A 22,228-nucleotide genomic window follows, 5' to 3' on the forward strand; every position below is an offset into this window, starting at 1 on the left:
TCAAGGGGTTCCGTTTGAACCTTTACATTCCATAGATATTAAGTTACTATCTTGGAAAGTTTTGTTTTTGGTTGCTATTTCTTCTGCTAGAAGAGTTTCTGAATTGTCTGCTTTGCAGTGTAATTCACCCTATCTGGTGTTTCATACAGATAAGGTAGTTTTATGTACCAAGCCTGGTTTTCTTCCAAAAGTGGTTTCTAATAGAAATATTAACCAGGAAATAGTTGTTCCTTCTCTGTGTCCTAATTCAGTTTCTAAAAAGGAACATTTGTTACACAATCTAGATGTGGTTCGTGCATTAAAATTCTATCTAGAAGCAACAAAGGATTTCAGACAGACATCATCCTTGTTTGTCGTCTATTCTGGTAAAAGGAGAGGTCAAAAAGCTACTGCTACCTCTCTTTCCTTCTGGCTAAAAAGCATCATCCGATTGGCTTATGAGACTGCCGGACGGCAGCCTCCTGAACGAATTACAGCTCACTCTACTAAAGCTGTGGCTTCCACATGGGCTTTCAAGAACGAGGCTTCTGTTGAACAGATCTGTAAGGCAGTGACGTGGTCTTCTCTGCATACATTTGCCAAATTTTACAAATTCGATACTTATGCTCCTTCGGAGGCTATTTTTGGGAGAAAGGTTTTACAAGCAGTGGAGCCTTACGTTTAGGTTAATTGACTTGTTCCCTCCCTTCATCCGTGTCCTAAAGCTTTGGTATTGGTTCCCACAAGTAAGGATGAAGCCGTGGACCGGATACACCAATGTAGGAGAAAACAGAATTTATGTTTACCTGATAAATTTCTTTCTCCTACGGTGTATACGGTCCACGGCCCGCCCTGGCATTTAGTCAGGTTTATATTTGTTTTTGAACACTACAGTCACCACTGCACCCTATGGTTCTCCTTTTTCTCCTAACCGTCAGTCGAATGACTGGGGGGCGGAGCTAGAGGGGGGGCTATATGGACAGCTTTGCTTTGTGCTCTCTTTGCCATTTCCTGTAGGGAATGAGAATATCCCACAAGTAAGGATGAAGCCGTGGACCGGATACACCGTAGGAGAAAGAAATTTATCAGGTAAACATAAATTCTGTTATATATATATATATATATATCGTGTGGACTGGGTCCAAGGAAGAAGCAGTGCAATTTCACGAATATCTAAATAAAAACACAGTGAACTTGCAGTTCACGTTTGCTTGGAAGAAACTGACAGTTCCATACCTGGACGTTGCTCTTACTGGTGATATAATTAATCAAAAGGTAACAACAACTCTATATAGGAAGCCTATTACCTCTAATACGATTTTGCATGCCAAATCCAGTCATCCAAGACACACTGGGTTCGGAGTGGCAAAAGGACAGATGATCAGACTAAAGAGGAATTGCTCCCTTGACTCTGATTTTCAGAGGGAAGCTATCAATCTCAAAACACAATTGCTTGAAAGAGGCTATCACCCAAAAATAGTAAAGAGGGCGTATGTGGAGGTTAATAGAATGGAGCGATCCAGTATGCTCCAGAAGAAGGGTATAAATCAAAGTGGAACTTTTGATTTAAATAGACCCACCTTCACCACTACCTTCAGTCCACAATTCAGAGAAATATGTGGTATCATAGAAAAGCATTTCTCAGTGTTAATGGGTGATGTAGGTCTCAAATGCTTTGTAGAAGAAGGCTGTAATTTTGTCCCTAAAAGAGGACGAACCATAGGCAACATCCTAGCCCCGAGCATGCTTAAGAAACCAAGCACGAGTGGGAGCAGTTGGCTGTCAGTGAAAGGGCACTTTAAGTGCCACTTCACGGCTTGCATTGCTTGCAGCCATACAAATGTGACTAATCGCTTTCAGTCTAGGGTCACACAAAGGGTGTTTCTTCTCTCTAACTGCACAAACTGTAGAACCACATATGTCATATATGTAGTAGAGTGTACAGAGTGCAACAAACAGTATGTGGGTTGCACGACCCGTGAGGTGAGGTTCCGGATCAGAGAACACCTGAATAACATTGAAAAGGATATAGATGTCTCTGATCTGGTTCATCACTTCATAACAATACATCATAAAGTGGTCAAAACATTTAGATGGCAAGTTATTGAACTCATAAGAAATACTCCACGTGGGGGAGACAGAACTGCTAGATTATTACATAGGGAGGCATTTTGGATCTTCACCCTGCGGACCAGACGTCCGCAGGGATTTAATGCCACAGGAGATATAATCAATCATTGGCAATTCTAATTGAAAGTGTAACAATACACCATTAACAGCTCTAAGCATATCCAATTAACAGGGTCCTGGTTTTATGATGGGGTTATTGATACACTGTTTAGCAAGGATACCTATTCAAATAGGATACTTTAACATAGACTTAAGCTAGTCAGCAGGGGGATAAAATAGTATCAGTTTTATAGCACTAGGGAATCTAATATAAGATCATCTAACATGATAATAAGGCCTTATACAGATTAGTACAGAATTAATTAATTTTTTGAATTATTAGTGCTACATGTTTTCTATTATCCCCGCGATACATATTTAGTTTTGATAAGCTATTTTATACTAGGGAATATTGTGTTAAGGAGTTAAGGTTTTGATATTCCTGAATTGAACTGTTTGATAAAGGCATTTATTTATTTATTAATGATGCTCACTCCAGCATAACTCTCATTGGCATTATAAAGTTTCTAGCGAGAGACCACTCCAGCTAAAGGTCTATATTTATTTACTGTGTGGAATTAAACAAGTAACATTCACTCGATGTTTGCATTTTGAAATGTCCCAATTAGCTTGTATTCCCAGAAACAGCTGTTGACCCTTGTGATTAATTTTCCTTTGGTTATTTAAGGGTTAACGCCGGATGTAGCAGTATGGTCTATGATTAAGGCATTTCTAAGCCGAAACGTGTAAGACCGGCTACGGCTTAATCTGGTGGCATAAGCTATTTCTACTATTATTATTTTATGATGAAGTGTGGATTTTTTGTACCTGATGTCTAATAAAGAAGAAGTTGATGTTTTCAAGATGGTTTGCTGGATTTCTTTTCTTTGATGTTATATATATATATATATATATATATATATATATATATATATATATATATATATATATATATATATATATGTTGTATTTTGCCCAGAAATCAACTTAAAGGGACAGTCAACACCAGAATTTTTGTTGTTTAAAAAGATAGATAATCCCTTTATTACCCATTCCCCAGTTTTGCAAAACCAACACTGTTTTATATTAATACACATTTTACTTCTGTGACTAACTTGTATCTAAGCATCTTCTAACCGCCCCTAATCACATGACTTTTAGTTATTATCTATTGACTTGCATTTTAGCCAATAAGTGCAGTGTCTGCCACTAGCCACGAGCGTGATCACAATGCTATCTATATGGCCTGCATGAGCTTGCTCTCCCCTGCTGTGAAAAGTAAATAAAATAGAGGTGGCCTTCAAGGGCTTAGAAATGATCATATGTGCCTTCCTAGGTTTGCTTTCAACTAGAATACCAAGAGAACAAAGCAAAATTGTTGATAAAAGTAAATTGGAAAGTTGTTTAAAATTACCTGCCCTATTTGAAAAATGAAAGTTTTTTTGGACTTGACTGTCCCTTTAACCCAGCAGTGATTCAAAACTTCTCCCAGCTGATGAGTGGCAAACACCACAAAACAGGCTGTACTGGGATGGTTGTAAATCACTGCACTAACCCTAGCTAAGCTTATAAGCTGTGTGAACAGCGATGCTTTGGTATAAAGGGAGTCTGCTTAAAAGCAGACTTGAAGTAAAAAAAGTGTGTCGTGAATCTCATTTGCCTAGAATCCTTTGCTGCATTGGAAATAATGTAATTCAGAGGTTTTCTGTGGGGAAAAACAAGCCTTCTGGCCTGTCTAGATTTGTTAATGAACTACACAATTAGTTATTTTCTCTATATTTTGTGTGTAGTGGGGGATTTTAAACTCACTTTTTGCCTCCCCCTTATTTTAAATGTTGTTTTTTTTGTGTGTGTATATATATATATATATATATATATATATATATATATATATATTTCTCCTACATTGGTGTATCCGGTCCACAGCTTCATCCTTACTTGTGGGATATTCTCATTCCCTACAGGAAATGGCAAAGAGAGCACACAGCAAAGCTGTCCATATAGCCCCCCCTCTAGCTCCGCCCCCCAGTCATTCTCTTTGCCGCTCTGAACAAGTAGCATCTCCACGGGGATGGTAAAGAGTATGTGGTGTTAGTTGTAGTTTTTATTTCTTCTATCAAGAGTTTGTTATTTTAAAATAGTGCCGGTTTGTACTATTTACTCTACAACAGAAAGTGATGAAGATTTCTGTTAAAAGAGGAGTATGATTTTAGCACCAGTAACTAAAATCCATTGCTGTTCCCACGCAGGACTGTTGAAACCAGAGAACTTCAGTTGGGGGGAACAGTTTGCAGGCTTATCTGCTTAAGGTATGATCAGCCATTTTTCTAACAAGACCAAGTAATGCTAGAAGACTGTCAGTTATCCCTTCTGGGATAGGTAAGCCATTTTCTTAGACTCAGTGACAGAATTAAGGCTTATAACTAGGGCTCTATGCTGGTTGACACTATTGTGGGCTAAGTCGATTTCTTTTTAACATGTTTATGTGACATTTTAAGTGTTTTTCAGACTTTGAAACACTTTTGGGGAATTATATTACGCCTGGCAGTTGTTTAGACACCTAATCTTGTCAGAAAGGCCCCTTCACTCTGGAATGCAGAGGGAGGAGGCCTCATTTTCGCGCCTCAGTTGCGCAGTTGCTTTTCACTAGGCAGTTCATGCAGCTTCACGTGGAGTGTCCAGAGGCTTGGAAAAGAACTTCAGAGAGACTTATTTCTTATTTGAATAACCCCTAAGGAAGGTAAACGCCGCAGCAGAGTCTGTGGCATGGGACTGTAGTTTTTTTAACAGGTTAATTGCTATTATTTGCTCCGGTTTGGGCATTAAAGGGTTAATTTGTCTGAAAATTGGTGTGCAATACTTACAAAGCATTAAGACACTGATGTTTTTCTGACGTTTCAGTAATAAAGTGTGTACTTTTATTATTTAAAGAGACAGTAAAGTTTTTGTATAAAATAACTTTTATTGCATTAAAGTTTTGCCTAAGTCTGTCTAACATGTCTGTGCCTTCAGATAGCCTATGTTCTGTGTGTATAAAGGCCAAGGTGGTTCCCCCATTAAATGTATGTGTGAAGTGTGCGATAGCGTCCAAACAGATAAAGGACAGTACTGTCACATTTAAAGACGTTGCCCAAGATGATTCTTTAAATGAAGGTAGTGGGGATAGTTCATTATCCTCTTCTTCTGTGTCAACACCAGCTTTGCCCGCGCAAGCGATACCTAGTACATCTAGTGCGCCAATGGCTGTTACTATGCAGCAATTAGCAGCAGTAATGGATAATTCTCTAGCAGCCTTTTTATCCAAACTGCCAGCTTTTCCTAGAAAGCGTGATTGCTCAGTTTTAAATACAGAGGATGAGCAAGCAGACGCAGAGGATAATTTATCTGTTGTGCCCTCACATCAATCGGAGTTGGCGGTGAGGGAGGGCCTGTCTGAGGGGGAAATTTCTGACACAGGAAAAATTTCTCAGCAGGCAGAGCCTGATACCATTGCATTTAAATTTAAGCTAGAACACCTCCGCGCTCTACTTAAGGAGGTGCTAGCTACACTTGATGATTGTGATCCTTTGGTGATTCCAGAGAAATTGTGCAAAATGGACAAATTTTTAGAGGTCCCAGTGCACTCCGATGCGTTTCCGATACCCAAGAGGGTGGCAGATATAGTGACTAAGGAGTGGGAAAAGCCAGGTGTACCTTTTGTTCCCGCTCCTATATTTAAGAAAATGTTCCCCATTGTTGACCCCAGAAGGGACGCATGGCAGACGGTCCCTAAGGTAGAGGGGGCAGTTTCAACGTTAGCTAAGCGCACAACTATACCAATAGAGGACAGTTGCACTTTCAAAGATGCTATGGATAAAAAATTAGAAGGGTTGCTTAAGAAAATCTTTGTTCAGCAAGGTTTCCTTCTTCAACCAATTTCGTGCATTATTCCTGTCACCACGGCGGCGTCTTTTTGGTTCGATGAACAAGAAAATTCGCTCCAGAAGGAGACTCCATATGATGAAGTCATGGACAGAATTCACGCACTAAAGTTGGCTAATTCCTTTATTCTAGATGCCGCTTTTCAATTAGCTAAACTAGCGGCGAAAAATTCAGGTTTTGCAATAGTGGCGCGCAGAGCGCTTTGGCTAAAATCTTGGTCGGCGGATGTGTCGTCCAAAACAAAATTACTTAATATTCCTTTCAAGGGTAAGACCCTATTCGGACCAGAATTGAAAGAGATTATTTAAGACATCACTGGGGGAAAGGGCCATGCCCTTCCACAGGATAGACCTTTCAAAGCAAAAAATAAGTCTAATTTTCGTTCCTTTCGTAATTTTAGGAACGGACTGGCTCCTAGCTCTACAGCCTCTAGACAAGAGGGTAACGCATCCCAGCCTAAACCAGCATGGAAACCATTGCAAGGCTGAAACAAGGGGAAACAGGCCAAAAAGCCTGCTCCTGCTACCAAATCAGCATGAAAGGATAGCCCCCGATCCGGGACCGGATCAAGTAGGGGTCAGACTCTCTCTCTTTGCTCAGGCTTGGGCAAGAGATGTCCCAGACCCCTGGGCGATAGAGATTGTCTCTCAGGGGTATCTCCTAGAATTCAAGGACCTTCCTCCAAAGGGAAGGTTTCACATGTCTCGCTTGTCTTTAGACCAGACAAAGAGACGGGCATTCTTACATTGTGTAGAAGACCTTTTAAAAATGGGAGTGATACAACCAGTTCCAAAAGCAGAACAGGGACTGGGTTTTTACTCAAACCTGTTTGTAGTTCCCAAAAAGGAGGGAACGTTCAGGCCAATTCTGGACTTAAAAATTCTAAACAAATTCCTCAGAGTTCCATCGTTCAAAATGGAAACAATTCGAACAATTCTACCTATGATCCAGGAGGGTCAATACATGACTACCGTGGACCTAAAGGATGCATACCTGCATATTCCAATCCACGAAGTTCCCCATCAGTTCCTAAGGTTCGCCTTCCTGGACAAGCATTATCAGTTTGTGGCTCTTCCCTTCGGATTGGCCACTGCCCCAAGAATTTTCACAAAGGTGTTAGGGTCCCTTCTAGCGGTGCTAAGGCCAAGGGGCATTGCGGTAGCACCTTACTTAGATGACATCTTAATTCAGGCGTCGTCCTTCCACAAAGCGAAGGCTCATACGGATATTGTTCTAGCCTTTCTAAGGTCTCACGGTTGGAAGGTGAACGTAGAAAAGAGTTCCCTGTCTCCATCCACAAGGGTTCCCTTCCTGGGAACGATAATAGACTCGGTAGAAATGAAGATCTTTCTGACAGAGGTCAGGAAGTTAAAACTTTTAAACACTTGTAGAGTTCTTCAAACCATCCCTCAGCCCTCCATAGCTCAGTGCATGGAGGTAATAGGACTAATGGTTGCAGCAATGGACGTGGTTCCATTTGCCCGAATTCATTTAAGACCACTGCAACTGTGCATGCTCAAACAGTGGAATGGGGATTATGCAGATTTGTCTCCCCAAATACAAATGGACCAGAAAACCAGAGAATCGCTCCTCTGGTGGTTGTCTCAGGATCACCTGTCTCAGGGAATGAGTTTCCGCAGACCAGAATGGGTCATTGTCACGACCGACGCCAGTCTCTTAGGCTGAGGCGCGGTCTGGGACTCCCTGAAAGCTCAGGGTCTATGGTCTCGGGAAGAATTTCTTCTCCCGATAAACATTTTAGAACTGAGAGTGATATTCAATGCGCTCCTGGCATGGCCTCAACTAGCGGAGGCCAAATTCATAGGATTTCAGTCGGACAACATGACGACTGTTGCGTACATCAATCATCAAGGGGGAACAAGGAGTTCCCTGGCGATGAGGGAGGTATCCAGGATCATCAATTGGGCAGAGGATCACTCTTGCCACCTATCAGCAATTCACATCCCAGGTGTAGACAACTGGGAAGCGGATTATCTGAGTCGTCAGATTTTCCATCCGGGGGAGTGGGAACTTCATCCGGAGGTTTTTGCCCAGTTAACTCAGCTATGGGGTATTCCAGATCTGGATCTGATGGCGTCTCAGCAGAACTCCAAGGTTCCACGCTATGGGTCCAGGTCCAGGGATCCCAAGGCGACACTGGTAGATGCCTTAGTGGCGCCTTGGTTGTTCAATCTAGCTTATGTCTTTCCACTGTTTCCTCTCCTCCCCAGGCTAGTAGCCAGGATCAAACAGGAGAAGGCTTCGGTAATTTTAATAGCTCCTGCGTGGCCACGCAGGACTTGGTATGCAGACCTGGTGAATATGTCATCGGCTCCACCATGGAAGTTACCTTTGAGACAGGACCTTCTAGTGCAAGGTCCATTCGAACATCCAAACCTAGTTTCTCTGCAACTGACTGCTTGGAGATTGAACGCTTGATTCTATCTAAGCGTGGATTTTCGGAATCAGTTATAGATACTCTGGTTCAGGCTAGAAAGCCTGTAACCAGGAGAATTTACCATAAGATATGGCAGAAATATCTCTGTTGGTGCGAATCCAAGGGTTACTCATGGAGTAAAATTAGGATTCCAAGAATACTTTCCTTTCCCCAAGAGGGATTGGAGAAAGGTCTGTCATCTAGTTCTCTAAAAGGACAGATATCTGCTCTGTCTGTCTTGTTGCACAAATGTCTGGCAGCCGTGCCAGATGTTCAGGCGTTCGTACAGGCGTTAGTCAGAATCAAGCCTGTCTACAGACCTGTGACTCCTCCTTGGAGTCTAAATTTAGTTCTTTCAGTTCTTCAAAGGGTTCCGTTTGAACCTTTACATTCCATAGATATTAAGTTACTATCTTGGAAAGTTTTGTTTTTGGTTGCTATTTCTTCTGCTAGAAGAGTTTATGAATTGTCTGCTTTGCAGTGTAATTCACCCTATCTGGTGTTTCATACAGATAAGGTAGTTTTACGTACCAAGCCTGGTTTTCTTCCAAAAGTGGTTTCTAATAGAAATATTAACCAGGAAATAGTTGTTCCTTCTCTGTGTCCTAATCCAGTTTCTAAAAAGGAACGTTTGTTACACAATCTAGATGTGGTTCGTGCATTAAAATTCTATCTAGAAGCAACAAAGGATTTCAGACAGACATCATCCTTGTTTGTCATCTATTCTGGTAAAAGGAGAGGTCAGAAAGCTACTGCTACCTCTCTTTCCTTCTGGCTAAAAAGCATCATCTGATTGGCTTATGAGACTGCCAGATGGCAGCCTCCTGAACGAATTACAGCTCACTCTACTAGAGCTGTGGCTTCCACATGGGCTTTCAAGAACGAGGTTTCTGTTGAACAGATCTGTAAGGCAGCGACGTGGTCTTCTCTGCATACATTTGCCAAATTTTACAAATTCGATACTTATGCTTCTTCGGAGGCTATTTTTGGGAGAAAGGTTTTACAAGCAGTGGTGCCTTCCGTTTAGGTTACCTGACTTGTTCCCTCCCTTCATCCGTGTCCTAAAGCTTTGGTATTGGTTCCCACAAGTAAGGATGAAGCCGTGGACCGGATACACCAATGTAGGAGAAAACAGAATTTGTAGGAGAAAGAAATTTATCAGGTAAACATAAATTCTGTTATATATATATATATATATATATATATATATATCTACAGTATCTCACAAAAGTGAGTACACCCCTTACATGTGACAACACTGAAGAAATGACACTTTGCTACAATGTAAAGTAGTGAGTGTACAGCAGTGTAAATTTGCTGCCCCCTCAAAATAACTCAACACACAGCCATTAATGTCTAAATTGTTGGCAACTAAAGAGAGTACACCCCTAAGTGAAAATGTCAAAATTGGGCCCAAAGTGTCAATATTTTGTGTGACCACCATTATTTTCCAGCACTGCCTTAACCCTCTTGGGCATGGAGTTCACCAGAGCTTCACAGGTTGCCACTGGAGTCCTCTTCCACTCCTCCATGACGACTTCACGGAGCTGGTGGATGTTAGAGACCTTGCGCTCCCCCACCTTCCGTTTTAGGATGCCCCACAGATGCTCAATAAGGTTTAGGTCTGGAGACATGCTTGGCCAGTCCATCACGTTTACCCTCAGCTTATTTAGCAAGGCAGTGGTCGTCTTGGAAGTGTGTTTGGGGTCGTTATCATGTTGGAATACTGCCCTGCGGCCCAGTCTCTTAAGGGAGGGGATCATGCTCTACTTCAGTATGTCACAGTACATGTAGGCATTCATGGATCCCTCAATGAACTGTAGCTCCCCAGTGGCGGCAGCATTAATGCAGGCCCTGACCATGACACGCCCACCACCATGCTTGACTGTAGGCAAGACACATTTGTCTTTGTACTCCTCACCTGGTTGCCGCAACACACACTTGACACCATCTGAACCAAATAAGTTTATCTTGGTCTCATCGCACCACAGGACATGGTTCCAGTTATCCATGTCTTTAGTCTGCTTGTCTTCAGCAAACTGTTTGCGGGCTTTCTTGTGCATCATCTTTAGAAGAGTCTTCCTTCTGGGACGACAGCCATGCTGACGAATTTGATGCAGTGTGCGGCGTATGGTCTAAGCACTGACAGGTTGACCCCCGCCCCTTCAACCTCTGCAGCAATGCTGGCAGTACTCACACGTCTATTTTCTAAAGACAACCTTTGGATATGATGCTGAGCATGTGCAATTAACTTCTTTAATTGACCATGGCAAGGGCTGTTCTGAGTGAAACCGCTATATGGTTTTGCCCACTGTGCTGCAGCTCAGTTTCAGGGTCTTGGCAATCTTCTTATAGCCTAGGTCATCTTTATCTAGAGCAACAATTCTTTTTTCTTTTGCAAGATGTACCAAGTCCACGGTTTCATCCTTACTTGTGGGATATTATCCTTCCTAACAGGAAGTGGCAAAGAGAGCACCCACAGCAGAGCTGTCTATATAGCTCCCCCCTTAACTCCACCCCCTAGTCATTCTCTTTGCTGGCTCTAAGCAGGAAGGGTAAAGTGAAAGAGGTGATAAACTGTTAGTTTTTATTTTCTTCAAGCAAGAGTTTGTTATTTTTAAATGGTACCGGTGTGTACTATTTACTCTCAGGCAGGAGATGGATGAAGATTTCTGCCTAGAGGATGATGATCTTAGCATTTGTAACTAAGATCCAATGCTGTTCCCACAGAGGCTGAGGAGTACAGGAAACTTCAGTGTGAGGAACGGTTTCATGCTATACAGCAATGAGGTATGTTCAGTCATTTTTTCTGGAGAGACTGTGAAATTTCAGAAAGGCTGACAGTATCTCCATGAGGAATCCACAGGTAGTGACGTGATTAAGGAAGTTTATTCCGAAACGTCGCTACCTGTTTCTGTGTAAAACCTAATAAATTTATATTCTGCTGTCACTCACCTGTGGATTCTTGAATATATTGCTGGAGCTTTGAGTGAGGCTCTCGAGTGACTTTGCAGACTCCTGACCGCTGTAGTGCTGGACTGAACATTGTTTGTCTCTGAAGTATCTCCATGAGGGTAAGGGTAAGCAGTAATCCTAGACTTATAGTGGCATTACTAAGCTTGCATAAAGGGCTAAAATTTTGGTTGACACTCAGTTTGAATGATATTAACAAACGGTTGTGTGTGCTGGGAGTGCTGTTAATAAACTTTTGAGGGACAACTGTATTGAGGGTACACTTAGCTTTTTGGGGTTTTAGAACCCACATGGCTGGTAAAAGCGCTTGCTGTGTTTCTTTGGAGGCCTTAGTAACATCGAGTGAGATGGGCGGGGCCTAATTTTGTGCCTCAGTTGCACAGTTGTTTTCTCTTGACAAGCAGCAAGCTACAACACTGGAGGGTCCTGGTGAACTTTTTGGGCCAAAACAAAGCTTTATCCCCACATTAACAATCCCTAAGGGCAGGTAGGTGCCACAGCAGAGCTGTGGCAAGGTGCTGACAGGTTTTTTCCCGGTTTTTGGCACTTTGTCAATCCGGTTTCCATATTTAGGGGTTAAATGTTTCATTTGCTTGTGGTGCAATCTTACTAATGAATCTGCTGTAAAAATTTCAAAAAGTTTGAGGTATTTTTAAGCAGTTTTGCAGATTGTGTATGCCTTTTTTTCTCTTAAAGGCACAGTACCGGTTTTTAAAATTCTTGTTTTTTCACTGAATAAAGTGTTTTCCAAGCTTGCTTGTCTCATTACTAGCCAGTTCAACATGTCTGACATTGAGGAAACTCCTTGCTCAGTATGTTTAGAAGCCATTGTGGAACCCCCTCTTAGAATGTGTCCCACATGTACTGATATTGATATGTCTATAAATTTACAACAGCATATTTTGACTTATAAGAGTTTGGCACTGGATGATTCTCAGACAGAAGGAAATCAGGTTATGCCATCTAGTTCTCCCCAAGTGTCACAACCAGTAACGGCCGCACAAGTGACGCCAAGTACCTCTAGTGCGTCTAATTTTTTCACCTTGAAAGATATGGCCACAGTTATGAATTCTACCCTCACAGAGGTTTTATCTAAACTGCCTGGGTTGCAAGGGAAGCGCAGTAGCTCTGGGTTAAGAACAAATGCTGAGCCTTCTGACACTTTAGTAGCCATATCCGATGTACTCTCACAATGTTCAGAGGTAGGGGTGAGGGATTTGCTGTCTGAGGGAGAGATTTCTGATTCAGGAAAGCTGTTCCCTCAGACAGATTCAGATATGACGGCCTTTAATTTAAGCTAGAACACCTCCGCTTATTGCTCAGGGAGGTTTTAGCGACTCTGGATGATTGTGACCCTATTGTAGTTCCAGAGAAATTGTGTAAAATGGACAAATATTTAGAGGTTCCTGTCTACACTGATGTTTTTCCGGTCTCTAAGAGGATTTCGGACATTGTTACTAAGGAGTGGGATAGACCAGGTATTCCGTTTGCTCCCCCTCCTATTTTTAAGAAGATGTTCCCCATATCAGACACCATGTGGGACTCGTGGCAGACGGTCCCTAAGGTGGAGGGAGCTATTTCTACTCTAGCTAAGCATACAACTATACCTATTGAGGACAGTTGTGCTTTCAAAGATCCTATGGATAAAAAATTAGAGGGTCTCCTAAAGAAAATTTTTGTTCATCAGGGTTTTCTTCTCCAGCCTATAGCATGCATTGTTCCTGTAACCACTGCAGCTGCCTTTTGGTTAGAGGCTCTGGAAGAGGCTCTTCAGGTGGAGACCCATTAGATGATATTCTGGATAGAATTAGGGCTCTCAAGCTAGCTAATTCTTTCATTACAGATGCCGCTTTTCATCTGGCTAAATTAGCGGCAAAGAATTCAGGTTTTGCCATTTTAGCGCAAAGAGCATTATGGCTTAAGTCCTGGTCGGCTCATGTGTCATCAAAATCTAAGCTTTTGACCATCCCTTTCAAGGGTAAGACCCTATTCGGGCCTGAACTGAAAGAGATCATTTCAGATATCACCAGAGGGAAGGGTCATGCCCTCCCTCAGGATAAGTCAAATAAGATGAGGACCAAACAAAATAATTTTCGTTCCTTTCGAAACTTCAAAGGTGGTCCCGCTTCCTCTTCCCCTGCTGCAAGGCAAGAGGGGAACTTTGCTCAATCCAAGCCAGTCTGGAGACCTAACCAGGCTTGGAACAAAGGTAAACAGGCCAAGAAGCCTGCTGCTGCCACCAAGACAGCATGAAGGGGTAGCCCCTGATCCGGGAGTGGATCTAGTAGGGGGCAGACTTTCTCTCTTTGCTCAGGCTTGGGCAAGAGATGTTCAGGATTCCTGGGCTTTAGAAATTGTAACCCAGGGGTATCTTCTAGATTTCAAAGATTCTCCTCCAAGGGGGAGATTCCATCTTTCTCAATTGTCTGTAAAACAGACAAAAAGAGAGGCGTTCTTACGCTGTGTAGAAGACCTATTTACCATGTGATCTGTCCAGTTCCAAAAACAGAACAGGGGCAGGGGTTTTACTCCAATCTGTTTGTGGTTCCCAAAAAAGAGGGAGACCAATCCTAGATCTCAAGATCCTAAACCAATTCCTCAGAGTCCCATCCTTCAAGATGGAGACCATTCGGACTAATGGTAGCGGCAATGGACATAGTTCCGTTTGCTCGCTTACATCTCAGACCACTGCAACTATGCATGCTCAGACAGTGGAATGGGGATTATGCAGATTTATCTCCTCAGATAAATCTGGATCAGGAGACCAGAGATTCTCTTCATTGGTGGTTGTCACAGGATCATCTGTCCCAGGGAATGTGTTTCCGCAGGCCAGCATGGGTTATAGTGACGACGGACGCCAGCCTACTGGGCTGGGGTGCAGTCTGGAATTCCCTGAAAGCACAGGGTTTGTGGACTCAGGAGGAGGCCCTCCTTCCGATAAATATTCTAGAATTAAGAGCGATATTCAATGCTCTTCAGGCGTGGCCTCAGCTGGCTTCGGCCAGATTCATCAGATTTCAGTCGGACAACATCACAACTGTGGCTTATATCAATCATCAGGGGGAACAAAGAGTTCCTTAGCGATGATAGAAGTTTCCAGAATAATCCGATGGGCAGAGACTCACTATTGCCATCTATCAGCAATCTATATCCCAGGGGTAGAGAACTGGGAGGCGGATTTTCTAAGTCGTCAGACTTTTCATCTGGGGGAGTGGGAACTCCATCCGGAGGTGTTTGCTCAACTGGTTCAGCTATGGGGCACACCAGAATTGGATCTGATGGGGTCTCATCAGAACGCCAAACTTCCTCATTACAGGTCCAGGTCAAGGGATCCTCAGGCAGTACTGATAGATGCTCTAGCAGTACCCTGGTCATTCAACCTGGCTTATGTGTTTCCACCATTCCCTCTCCTTCCGTGTCTGATTGCCAGAATCAAACAGGAGAGAGCTTCTGTGATTTTGATAGCACCTGCGTGGCCATGCAGGACTTGGTATGCAGACCTGGTGGACATGTCATCTCTGCCACTGAGACAGGACCTTTTGATTCAAGGTCCGTTCAAGCATCCAAATCTAATTTCTCTGCAACTGACTGCTTGGAGATTGAACGTTTGATTTTTATCAAAGCGGGGTTTCTCTGATTCGGTCATAGATACCTTGATTCAGGCTCGAAAGCCTGTCACCAGGAAAATCTATCATAAGATATGGCGTAAATATCTTTTTTGGTGCGAATCCAAAGGTTACTCATGGAGTAAGATCAGGATTCCTAGGATTTTGTCCTTTCTCCAAGAGGGATTGGAGAAAGGATTGTCAGCTAGTTCCTTAAAAGGACAGATATCTGCTTTGTCTATTCTGTTGCACAAGCGTCTGGCAGATGTCCCAGACGTTCGGGCTTTCTGTCAGGCTTTAGTTCAAATCAAGCCTGTGTTTAAACCTGTTGCTCCGCCATGGAGTCTAAATTTAGTTCTTAAAGTTCTTCAGGGGGTTCCGTTTGAACCCATGCATTCCATAGATATTAAGCTTCTATCTTGGAAAGTTCTGTTTCTAGTTGCTATCTCTTCAGCTCGAAGAGTCTCTAAACTATCTGCATTACAATGTGACTCGCCTTATCTTGTTTTCCATGCTGATAAGGTGGTTTTGCGTACCAAACCTGGGTTTCTCCCTAAGGTTTTTACTAACAGGAATATCAATCAGGAAATTGTTGTTCCTTCTCTGTGTCCTAATCCTTCTTCTAAGAAGGAACGTCTGTTGCACAACTTGGACGTGGTTCGTGCTTTGAAGTTTTATTTGCAGGCAACCAAAGATTTTCGTCAAACATCTTATTTGTTTGTTGTCTATTCTGGAAAGCGTAGAGGTCAAAAGGCTACGGCTACCTCTCTTTCCTTTTGGCTGAAAAGCATCATCCATTCGGCTTATGAGACTGCTGGACAGCAGCCTCCTGAAAGAATTACAGCTCACTCTACTAGAGCGGTGGCTTCCACATGGGCTTTTAAAAATGATGCTTCTGTTGAACAAATTTGTAAGGCTGCGACTTGGTCTTCGCTTCATACCTTTTCCAAATTTTACAAAATTGATACTTTTGCTTCTTCGGAGGCTATTTTTGGGAAAAAGGTTCTGCAACCAGTGGTGCCTTCCGTTTAGGTTCCTGTCTTGTCCCTCCCTTCATCCGTGTCCTAAATAAAGCTTTGGTATTGGTATCCCACAAGTAAGGATGAAACCGTGGACTTGGTACATCTTGCAAAAGAAAACAAAATTTATGCTTACCTGACAAATTTCTTTCTTTTGCGATGTACCAAGTCGACGGCCCGCCCTGTCTATTCAAGACAGATAGTATTTTTTATTGAAAACTTCAGTCACCTCTGCACCTTATAGTTTCTCCTTTTTCTTCCTAAGCCTTTGGTCGAATGACTGGGGGGTGGAGTTAAGGGGGGAGCTATATAGACAGCTCTGCTGTGGGTGCTCTCTTTGCCACTCCCTGTTAGGAAGGATAATATCCCACAAGTAAGGATGAAACCATGGACTCTGTACATCGCAAAAGAAAGAAATTTATCAGGTAAGCATAAATTTTGTTTTTCACATCCCCAGAGAGTTCTTTGCCATGAGGTGCCATGTTGAACGTCCAGTGACCAGTATGAGAGAGTGTGAGAGCGATAACAAATTTAACACACCTGCTCCCCATTCACATCTGAAACCTTGTAACACTAATGAGACACATGACACCGGGGAGGGAAAATGGCTAATTGGGCCCAATTTGGACATTTCCACTTAGGGGTGTACTCACTTTTGTTGCCAACGGTTTAGACATTAATGGCTATGTGTTGAGTTATTTTGAGGGGACAGCAAATTTACACTGTTATATATATATATATATATATATATATATATATATATATATATATATACATACACAAATCCAACTGTATGGCTCCTAAAAATATGGCTGTCTAATTATTCTTACTGGCTCCTAATTTGTCAGATTTGTCAAGCACTGTCCTAATCAATAGACAATTTCTAGACCTTGATCATTAACAATACATTTTGAATTGATTCAACTGATCATAAAGATAAACCCAGATCATAAAGAGGAGAGATAAAGCCAAGAGTCTATACATCTCCTGTGTTTTAAGGGTTTTAAATTATTTGAGTAGAAAATAAAAAAACATAGGGCTGTTTGATTTTGCACTGCAGGTTTTCATTGGATACAACAAAGTTAATTTTGGTATCCTGCTCTACAGACTGCTATGTGAACACATTAATTATAATAAAGTGACTTCAGATGCGCAATGGCAGGCAGCATGACTTGTGATTCTGGTTTTAATTGATTGCAAAGCTAGCTTGATAGAAAAAAATGGCTGTTTTCCCGATTTGTAATCTTTGGAAAAGAATGAATTAGAGGGCGGGATCAAATGAAGACATATCCAAACCGAGCTTGGAAATAAATCTATTTTTTAACTGTTTCCTTGAATAATAAGAAAACTGTGTTTGTACTATGATTGGTTAATTTAATGTCCATCAAAAGTAAAAATTCTTTTTTGGCAGATGTTTAGATTGTAAAGTCATATACTTTATGTATTGTCACACTGACCATCTTTTACAATTATGGAATATTTTTGCTATAAAATACAGTACTACTAATAATAAATATTTGCAGCCATGATATTTCAGTTATGAAGAGTTGTGGAATAGGACGTTATTTTATAAGCAATCTTTTTTTTTATTGTTTATTTTCTTAGTACTTTGTTGATCTATAGAAAATAACTTGACTGTAACCTAGAAATTGGATTAAACAAATAAAGAAAGTTCCATCAGGATCTGCAAATATTTTAGCTGCCAAGCAGAAAATCATCTGGGACTGGCAGCTACTCGTGGCTGTCACTTCTGATTGGTTGTATTCAGTTCAGAAACTGTAGAAGTTTGTAGCTCTCAAGCAGGACTTTACCTCTGTGTTTATAATCTATGTGGTGTGTGTGTATGGATGTAAGAGTTAAACATATACAGGGTTCAATCACAAACCTATAGAAAAATTAAAGTGATAAATAGTTTGGGTAAGCATTTTTAAAGGATTGTGAACGGCCCCGTAGTAAGCTAGGGTCATTATGTAATGCCAAATCAACATGCTCTAACAATTTACAGCGTGTAATTTCTGCTTTAGGATATCCCTTTTAAGAAAATGGGCAGCTCTGCCCTGGAAGTTAATAGAAGGATGCTGCATATTACTAGTGGTGTGGTAGGGTTCATTGCAGCCATATGTTGCCCTTCAGTTCACACTACTGTGTATTGCAATAGCTGTTTGGAAGCTTTATGAGTCAGAAACAGCAAGATGTGTATCAAGACAATTTGTATTTATAAAGAATCAGATATATTTAATAGCCAATTGTGCATGGCAGATTTGACATGCTTCTGAGTTTAATGCTTTTTATTCCTCTCAATATTAAACTTTAAATACAGTAAACATTCCTGTTCTATGATTATTGGACATAGTGCCCTCTAGTGTTCAGGGAAGGCATAACAACCCACGCATAAGTGTAAACTAAATAAAGTGTATTTGAGACTTTAAAAATATTGCTGTGTTTAACCTGTAAAAGTAATAATTTTAGTAATAATTTAAAGGAACATTAAACTCAAAATTCCCCATTGGTACATTAATTAATGAAATTGAAATCCCCATAGATACATTAATTAATGAAAATAAAGCAACACTGTTATAAAATCATTATTTATTTTGCTTATATATGCGGTAAAATTACTTTAACTTGTCCTATGCATCTTAGAGAAGTTTGAAGTAAAATTTTTGACTTGCACATATGCCCCGTGCGCCTGCATTCAAATTCTGCGTCTGATTAGAGAGCATATATTTAATCTGCTGTGCATCATAGCTAAGGAAAACATGCACTTGCTGGCTCTCTGAGTTGATGGTGTTTCAACAAGAATCCATTCTCATTTCAAGCTATCCCTTTTTGGACATAATAAAGGAATATAAACTAAATCTATTCAACTGGGTATTTAAAGGGACACTGAACCCAAATTTTGTTCTTTCGTGATTCGGATAGAACATGCAATTTTAAGCAACTTTCTAATTTACTCCTATTATCAATTGGTCTTCATTCTCTTCTTATATTTATTTAAAAAATAAGGCATCTAAGCTTTTTTTCTTGGTTCAGGACTTTGGACAGCACTTTTTTATTGGTGGATGAATGTATCCACCAATCAGCAAGGACAACCCACGTTGTTCACCAAAAATGGGCCGGCATCTAAACTTACATTCTTGCATTTCAAGTAAAGATACCAAGAGAATAAAGAAAATTTGGTAATAGGAGTAAATTAGAAAATTGCTTACAATTTCATGCTCTATCTGAATCACGAAAGAAAAAAATTGGGTTCAGTGTCCCTTTAAGTGCATTTTTTCTAATATGCTCAGAAAATTACAACTTTAAATAATTTTGAAACATATATTTAGTAAGCAGGTCTTTTGTAATTCATTTCTGTATTGCTGATACTATGCATATGTAAAAAATATATGTTAATATCCCTTTAATCTGAAAACATTAAGGTTTGTACTCTTCAGTGTCCAGTACAAAGTTACTTATTTATATAACATTGTTTTTAGTTTGATACTAAATTGTTAATATTTATTAAAAAAATATCATTAAACATGTCTCCTTTCCTGTTAAAGGGATAATAAAGTCTAAATGAAACTTTCACGATTCGGATGGATCATGTCATTTTAAACATTCTAATTTTCTTTTATCATCACATTTGCTTTGTACTCTTGTTGTTCTTAGTTGAAAGCTAAACCTAGGTAGACTAATATGCGAATTTCTAAGCCCTTGAAGGCCGCCTCTGCATTTGACAGTTTTTCACAGCTAGAGGGTGTTAGTTCATGTGTTTCATATAGCTAACACTGTGCTCATGCACGTGAAGTTATTTAAGAGTCAGCACTAATAGCCTGAAATGCAAGTCTGTCAAAAGATCTGAGATAAGGAGGCAGTCAGTCAGCAGAAGCTTAGATACAAGGTAATTACAGAGGTAAAAGGTATATTTCTATAACAGTGTTGGTTATAAAAAAGTGGGGAATGGTAAATAAAGGGATTATCTATCTTTTTAAATAATAACATTCTTGGTGTTTACTATTCCTTTAAGTGAACAAAATTATGCTCTCTCACTGGTTTTCAAACCTGCCCTTAGGCCTCCCTAACTGGCCACAGTTTGAGGATATCTGACCTGGAGCACAGGTGAAATAATCAGCTGATTAGTAACCATGGTTATTTTACCTGCTCTCATCCAAGGTAATCCTGTAAACCTGGCCTGTTGGGGAGGCCTGAGGACAGGCTTGAAAACCAGTGTGCTATAGCACTGATAAATGTGTTGGCACATTACAAATACCGATGCTAATGATAATGATGTATTAATATATATATATAAGGCAGAAACATATAGTTTCTTTTATCCAGATCACAGTTCAGGTGTAAATTGTCTATGGAAAGAAAGAAAACGATAAAAGCTTAAATCGTACGTGACCCATTACTGATAATAACAAAGCTACAGCAGAGCAAAACAGGTCTGGTGCTATGAATATCCATAACCGCTGTATTGGATCATGTCTGCCCGACATCACTAAATGCTGACAGCATACACTGTCGGCATTTAAGATTGCACAAGCATTTCTAGTGAAATGCTTGTGCAATACCGCCCCCTGCAGATTTGCGGCCACTAGCAGGGGGTGTCAGTCATCCCGATCGTATCTGATCAGGATGATTGCTGTCCGCTGCCTCAGAGGTGGCAGGCGAGACCGCTGCTTCTTAACTTATGTTTCAGGGGAACCTGAAACTACGGGGTAGATTGCAGTATCCGCTGCTTATTAAATCTACGAGTAAAAAGAAATGCCAAGATACAGCGCTACACTACCCTCAGATGAGGGTTGGGTTGCTAAAGATGGTGTCCACGACTAGGAATGTGTATACATTAAGGTTAATATATAATATTGTGTTACACAAAGAATATATATAAAACCATGTGAAAAAGTACTTAAAAGGTAAAAGATTAAAAACAAAATATATATATAATTCTCGTGAGGTGTACACCTAAAAAGTGTGTATAAAAATGTGTGTATATAAAAGGGTGTGGTACAAAAATGTGTCATAAAAAATGTGTCATAAAAAAGGATTCAAAATCCTGGTGAAATAAATAAAGTCCAAATTGCTCCAAAAAAATGTGTATATAATTCCAAGTATTCCAAATGTGAGTGTAGAAAGTGCTGGGTTGATGTTCCTCTTCTTAAAAGGTTATCAAATGTAATGGGATATCCTCCTGTACCTAAAAAAGTGTACAGAAAGTGTACAGAAAATAGACATAGTGCAATAAAATCACTTTAGAATGACAACAACAGTATTCTACTCACCAGTCTTGAGAAAGGTCCCTGAGGACCGAAACGCGTTGGCTATACACTGGTATTGCAGCTCAGAATATATCTGGTGAGTAGAATACTGTTGTTGTCATTCTAAAGTGATTTTATTGCACTATGTCTATTTTCTGTACACTTTTTTAGGTACAGGAGGATATCCCATTACATTTGATAACCTTTTAAGAAGAGGAACATCAACCCAGCACTTTCTACACTCACATTTGGAATACTTGGAATTATATACACATTTTTTTGGAGCAATTTGGACTTTATTTATTTCACCAGGATTTTGAATCCTTTTTTATGACACATTTTTTATGACACATTTTTGTACCACACCCTTTTATACACACACATTTTTATACACACTTTTTAGGTGTACACCTCACGAGAATTATTCACTATCACATATATTATATTCCTTCCATATGGGTTGCTGATCACAACTCATATATTTTTTATATATTTTTATTCATTTTTTCATCTTTTCAAAAAATATTTAATATATTTTTTATATTTTTTACATTTTTTCACCTTTTTGATTTTTACACCAACTTTGGACATATTATCATTTTTATTTTGATTTCTTTTGGATATTAACCTTGAACATTTGCTTTGGACATTTTGGTATGAAACTTAAACACTTGTATGTTACATAGGACATAACTTCTTGGACATTGTATGGGGCAATCCATTAGATTGTTGAATCTATTTTTAACTGTATTTTTAACTGTCAGTTTATGTTAGTAAAATGTTTGTTTAATACATTTTAATATCACATCCTATATATATATATATATTTTGTTTTTAATCTTTTACCTTTTAAGTACTTTTTCACATGGTTTTATATAT

The 22,228-nt window shown here is 40.3% G+C and overlaps 1 protein-coding gene across 1 annotated transcript in view; it reads left to right on the forward strand.

Annotated features, from left to right (window-relative positions):
• ZNF469 (zinc finger protein 469) overlaps positions 1-22,228 on the forward strand; it is a 912,094-nt gene that overhangs the window by 172,136 nt on the left and 717,730 nt on the right. The window lies entirely within an intron of this gene.

This window comes from Bombina bombina, chromosome 1, assembly GCF_027579735.1.
Source record: "Bombina bombina isolate aBomBom1 chromosome 1, aBomBom1.pri, whole genome shotgun sequence".
Classification (NCBI taxonomy): domain Eukaryota; kingdom Metazoa; phylum Chordata; class Amphibia; order Anura; family Bombinatoridae; genus Bombina; species Bombina bombina.